Raw genomic sequence first — 6,404 nt, 5'->3', positions numbered from 1 at the left:
CGTGTACGGGGTGTAATGTACGCTCATCTGTGTACAGGGTGTAATGTACAGTACGTCCTCCGTGTACAGGGTGTAATGTACGTCCTCCATGTACAGGGTGTAATGTAGGCTCTTCCGTGTACGGGGTGTAATGTATGCTCCTCTGTGAACAGGGTGTAATGTACGCTCCTCCATGTACAGGGTGTAATGTACGCTCCTCCGTGTACAGGGTGTAATGTACGCTCTTCCGTGTACAGGGTGTAATGTATGCTCCTCCATGTGCAGGGTGTAATGTATGCTGCTCCGTGTACAGGGTGTAATGTATGCTGCTCCGTGTACAGGGTGTAAGTATGCTCCTCCATGTGCAGGGTGTAATGTACGCTCCTCTGTATACAGGGTGTAATGTACGCTCCTCCATATACAGGGTGTAATGTACGTGCCTCCGTGTACGGGGTGTAATGTACGCTCATCTGTGTACAGGGTGTAATGTACAGTACGTCCTCTGTGTACAGGGTGTAATGTACGTCCTCCATGTACAGGGTGTAATGTACGCTCTACCATGTACAGGGTGTAATGTACGCTCCTCTGTGAACAGGGTGTAATGTACGTCCTCGGTGTACAGGGTGTAATGTACGCTCCTCCGTGTACAGGGTGTAATGTACATCGCTCATCCGTGTACAGGGTGTAATGTACGCTCCTCCATGTACAGGGTGTAATGTACGCGCCTCCGTGTACGGGGTGTAATGTACGCTCATCTGTGTACAGGGTGTAATGTATGCTGCTCCGTGTACAGGGTGTAATGTATGCTGCTCCGTGTACAGGGTGTAATGTACGCTCCTCCATGTGCAGGGTGTAATGTACGCTCCTCTGTATACAGGGTGTAATGTACGATCCTCGGTGTACAGGGTGTAATGTATGCTGCTCCGTGTACAGGGTGTAATGTACGCTCCTCCGTGTACAGGGTGTGATGTACGCTCCTCCATGTACAGGGTGTAATGTACGCTCCCCCGTGTTTAGGGTGTAATGCACGCTCCTCCGTGTACAGGGTGTAATGTATGCTCCTCCGTGCACAGGGTGTAATGTACGTCGCTCATCTGTGTACAAGGTGTAATGTATGCTGCTCCGTGTACAGGGTAACAATAACTGATGAAAAGCATTGGTTAGGCTTAAATGATACCAATACAAAAGATCAAAAATTAATAATTAACCAATGTGTCTTTGGACTAAATATGGACAATCGTCGCCACGACATATAAAAACAGATGCTAAACACCCCACGAAAAAAGCAGTCCAATATATATTAGAAACGTATAAATTTTATTCAAGATTACATGGTGCAAGGATTATAGCAACAACAATGAAAATACAAAGGGTTAAAGAAAGAAATGCTCAAGGGTCGGCAGAATACTACATGGGCCCAATATGGTAAGCACTTATTTATGGTATCTATAGTGCAAACACCACCCCATATATAATTATATCTATTTATAGTGGATCGCAGAAAAAGGATAGACACACATAATATGTGACAGAAATAAGCAGCAGGGAGGTACACAAAATATGGACATAATAGTCCTACCACCAGCTTGACAATAGCTGTGCTGCAAAGGACAAATATGACATGCGACCAAAGATACACCTATTACCTGCAGTTGGAGTGATGGTGATGGCCCAGAGGATCTGCCCGACCGCCCCAACGCGCGTTTCGGTTGGCACCTTCGTCAGGGGGCATGTTAGGATCTCAAAGTACCATTTTTTTATCTCAGTGCATACCGCAAGTAACCCCGGCCGCGAACCGGAAGTGACGCATGCGTCACCGCGGCAACCGCCACGCCGGCCGGCACCCGCGTCATGTGACCCAGGGCATCAGGATGCACGTAATCCCCACGTGACCCGATGCCCAGGGACACATATAGATATAGGAAACCGGCAGGCGAGGCGGAGGCGCAGCGCGCATGCGTACTGGCTGCGGGGGGTTTGAATAATAAAAGGGTCACGCAAACAATAGAAAATCATATCTGGTCTAACCAACCTACAATGGAAGTGCACAACAGAGCACCACTAATAGAAAAACAATCAAATCTCCAAGGTGGTTACCCCAGCAATATCGGTAGAAAATTAACACCAACAATATACATTATAGTGGGAGAGCGGAGTACATAATAATAATAAGTGAACAGAGTGGGCCCAAATTTTATATTGTGTATAATAATTACAAATGCAAATAAATATAAAGCAATATTATATACATAAGCAATAAATAATGCTTAGGAAGATAGACCACATGTTCTGCTTGATAGAGTATACTTCCATGATTGATGGCAACCAGAATTCAGCCAGAGCAAATGAAGATTATGCATAGAAAAACCGAGCAAATAGTACATAACCCATCAATACCTAAAAAGTGAAAGAATAAACATAAAAATAAAAATTAAAAAATGTAATAAAACAACAACAGTATATATTTTCACCACAACAACAAAGATGGATACAAAATATGACCAGATATTAGCGAATATACATCATAAGAATGAAGAAAAAGTGAGATTTTCATTTAATCCTAACGGATGGACTGTTTGTAACGTCCAGATCCACCTGGCTTCTGACTGTGCCAGGCGTTGCGACAAATTACCACCCCTAATATTAATATCAAGGGAATCAATACCCCTCACTCTCAGGAGATCACTGTTACATTGATGGAATTCCCAAAAATGTCGGGGTATCGTTTTAAGAGTGGAGGCGTCCGTGTGGCCAACAGCGGCCTGTATACCCAGTACGTGTTCACGTACTCTTACTTTTAGTAGGCGTGATGTAAGTCCTACATAAATAAGACCACAAGGGCATACCGCATAATAAATAGCATATCTCGTTGTGCATGTAATAAATTTCTTAATTTTATAAATTTTGGATCCGCTTGAATTCGAGAATGTATCACTTCTATCAATATTGCAACAAGCAACACACCGGCCACACGGAACGCATCCACTCCTACGACTACCCTGATTTAGAAATGTTACCCTAGGTACATCCTCATAATGGGTTTTAGTGAGGAGATCACGTAAATTTTTGGATCTCCTGAATGTTATTGGTGGTCTGTCAGGTAGAAATTTGGCCAAGGTCGGATCAGCCTGTAATACATGCCAGGATCTAGTGAGGGCCGATCGTACTGATGCAGAGTAACAATTAAAGTTAGTAATACATCTACTCTGATTATCCGAATGTCTACTATTATTGGTATGTTTATACAGTAGATCATTACGAGGAGAGTATTTGGCCCTATTATAGGCCCTCTTCAGAGTACGACGACTGTATCCCCGCTCAAGTAATGTATGCTGCTCCGTGTACAGGGTGTAATGTATGCTCCTCCCTGTGCAGGGTGTAATGTATGCTCCTCCGTGTACAGGGTGTAATGTACGCTCCTCCATGTACAGGGTGTAATGTATGCTCTTCATGTGCAGGGTGTAATGTACTCTCCTCTGTATACAGGGTGTAATGTACATCGCTCATCTGTGTACAGGGTGTAATGTATGCTGCTCCGTGTACAGGGTGTAAGTATGCTCCTCCGTGTACAGGGTGTAATGTATGCTCCTCCCTGTGCAGGGTGTAAGTATGCTCCTCCATGTGCAGGGTGTAATGTACGCTCCTCTGTATACAGGGTGTAATGTATGCTGCTCTGCGTACAGGGTGTAAGTATGCTCCTCCATGTGCAGGGTGTAATGTACGCTCCTCTGTATACAGGGTGTAATGTACATCGCTCATCTGTGTACAAGGTGTAATGTACGCTCCTCCGTGTACAGGGTGTAATGTACGCTCCTCTGTGTACGGGGTGTAATTTATGCTCATCCATGTGCAGGGTGTAATGTACGCTCCTCTGTATACAGGGTGTAATGTACATCGCTCATCTGTGTACAAGGTGTAATGTACGCTCCTCCGTGTACAGGGTGTAATGTACGCTCCTCTGTGTACGGGGTGTAATTTATGCTCCTCGGTGTAAGGGTGTAATGTACGCTCCTCTGTATACAGGGTGTAATGTACGCTCCTCCATGTACAGGGTGTAATGTAGGCTCTTCCGTGTACGGGGTGTAATGTACGCTCCTCTGTGAACAGGGTGTAATGTACGCTCCTCCATGTACAGGGTGTAATGTACGCTCCTCCGTGTACAGGGTGTAATATACGCTCCTCCGTGTACAGGGTGTAATGTATGCTCCTCCATGTGCAGGGTGTAATGTATGCTCCTCCGTGTACAGGGTGTAATGTATGCTGCTCCGTGTACAGGGTGTAAGTATGCTCCTCCATGTGCAGGGTGTAATGTACGCTCCTCTGTATACAGGGTGTAATGTACGCTCCTCCATGTACAGGGTGTAATGTACGCGCCTCCGTGTACGGGGTGCAATGTACGCTCATCTGTGTACAGGGTGTAATGTACAGTACGTCCTCCGTGTACAGGGTGTAATTTATGCTCCTCGGTGTAAGGGTGTAATGTACGCTCCTCTGTTGTTATGACCCCAATGGCAGAGGGTCTCAGGAATAAATACCAAGTCTGCAAACATAAAAAACCAGCTCATAGGGCAGTGGTAACTGGGCTGACCATATATCTAATCCTAGCACCACAAATAGAAGTAGCCGGGGAACGTGCCTACGTTGGTTCTAGACGTCTCGCGCCAGCCGGAGAACTAACTAACCCTAGAAGGGAAAAGAAAAGACCTTTCTTGCCTCCAGAGAAAAGACCCCCAAAGTTGGATACAAGCCCCCAACAAATAATAACGGTGAGGCAAGAGGAAAAGACAAACATAAGAATGAGCTAGGTATTTAACAAAGAGAGGCCCACTAGCTAATAGCAGAATATAGTAAGATGACTTATATGGTCAGCAAAAACCCTATTAAAATATCCACGCTGGATATTCAAGAACCCCCGAACCGTCTAACGGCCGGGGGGAGAACACCAGCCCCCTAGAGCTTCCAGCAAAGTCAGAAATTACATTTAGTACAAGCTGGACAAAAATAGAAGCAAAGCAAGTAACTCAAAAAACAAAGAAGCAGGACTTAGCTTAATTTTGCAAGAGCCCGGACCAGCAGACAGGAGCAACAGAAGGATCTGATTACAACGATGCCAGGCACTGGACTAAGGATCCAGGAAGTTTATATAGCGACACCCCTGGACTAACGACCCAGGTGAGTGCCAAACTGAAGAAAGACAATCCCAGAGTCATATCACTAGTGACCACAAGAGGGAGCCAAAAAGTCTAATTCACAACAGTACCCCCCCCTTAAGGAGGGGTCACCGAACCCTCACCAAGACCACCAGGACGATCAGGATGAGCAGCGTGAAAGGCACGAACTAAATCGGCCGCATGCACATCAGAGGCAACCACCCAGGAATTATCCTCCTGACCATAGCCCTTCCACTTGACCAGATACTGAAGCCTCCGCCTAGAGAGACGAGAATCCAAGATCTTCTCCACCACGTACTCCAACTCGCCCTCAACCAACACCGGAGCAGGAGGCTCAACAGAAGGAACCACAGGTACAACGTACCGCCGCAACAAAGACCTATGGAACACGTTGTGAATGGCAAACGACACCGGAAGATCCAAGCGAAAGGACACAGGATTAAGGATTTCCAATATCTTGTAAGGACCGATGAAGCGAGGCTTAAATTTAGGAGAGGAGACCTTCATAGGAACAAATCGAGCAGACAGCCATACCAAATCCCCAACACGAAGTCGGGGACCCACACCGCGGCGGCGGTTGGCAAAACACTGAGCCTTCTCTTGTGACAACTTTAAGTTGTCCACCACATGATTCCAGATCTGCTGCAACCTATCCACCACAGAATCCACCCCAGGACAGTCAGAAGGCTCCACATGTCCCGAGGAAAAACGAGGATGGAAACCAGAGTTACAGAAAAATGGCGAAACCAATGTAGCGGAACTAGCCCGATTATTAAGGGCAAACTCAGCCAGCGGCAAGAAGGTCACCCAATCATCCTGATCCGCAGAAACAAAACACCTCAAATAAGCCTCCAGAGTCTGATTAGTTCGCTGCGTTTGTCCATTAGTCTGAGGATGAAAGGCAGACGAAAACGACAACTCAATGCCCATCCTAGCACAAAAGGATCGCCAGAACCTGGAAACAAACTGGGATCCTCTGTCAGACACAATATTCTCAGGAATGCCGTGTAAACGAACCACATTCTGAAAGAACACAGGAACCAGATCGGAAGAGGAAGGCAGCTTAGGCAAAGGCACCAAATGGACCATCTTAGAAAAGCGATCACATACCACCCAGATGACAGACATGCCCTGAGACACCGGGAGATCTGAAATGAAATCCATGGAAATGTGTGTCCAAGGCCTCTTCGGGACAGGCAAGGGCAAGAGCAACCCGCTGGCACGAGAACAGCAAGGCTTAGCTCGAGCACAAGT

The sequence above is a fragment of the Ranitomeya variabilis genome, chromosome 2, assembly GCF_051348905.1.
Source record: "Ranitomeya variabilis isolate aRanVar5 chromosome 2, aRanVar5.hap1, whole genome shotgun sequence".
NCBI lineage: Eukaryota > Metazoa > Chordata > Amphibia > Anura > Dendrobatidae > Ranitomeya > Ranitomeya variabilis.
This window is presented reverse-complemented; position numbering follows the sequence as displayed.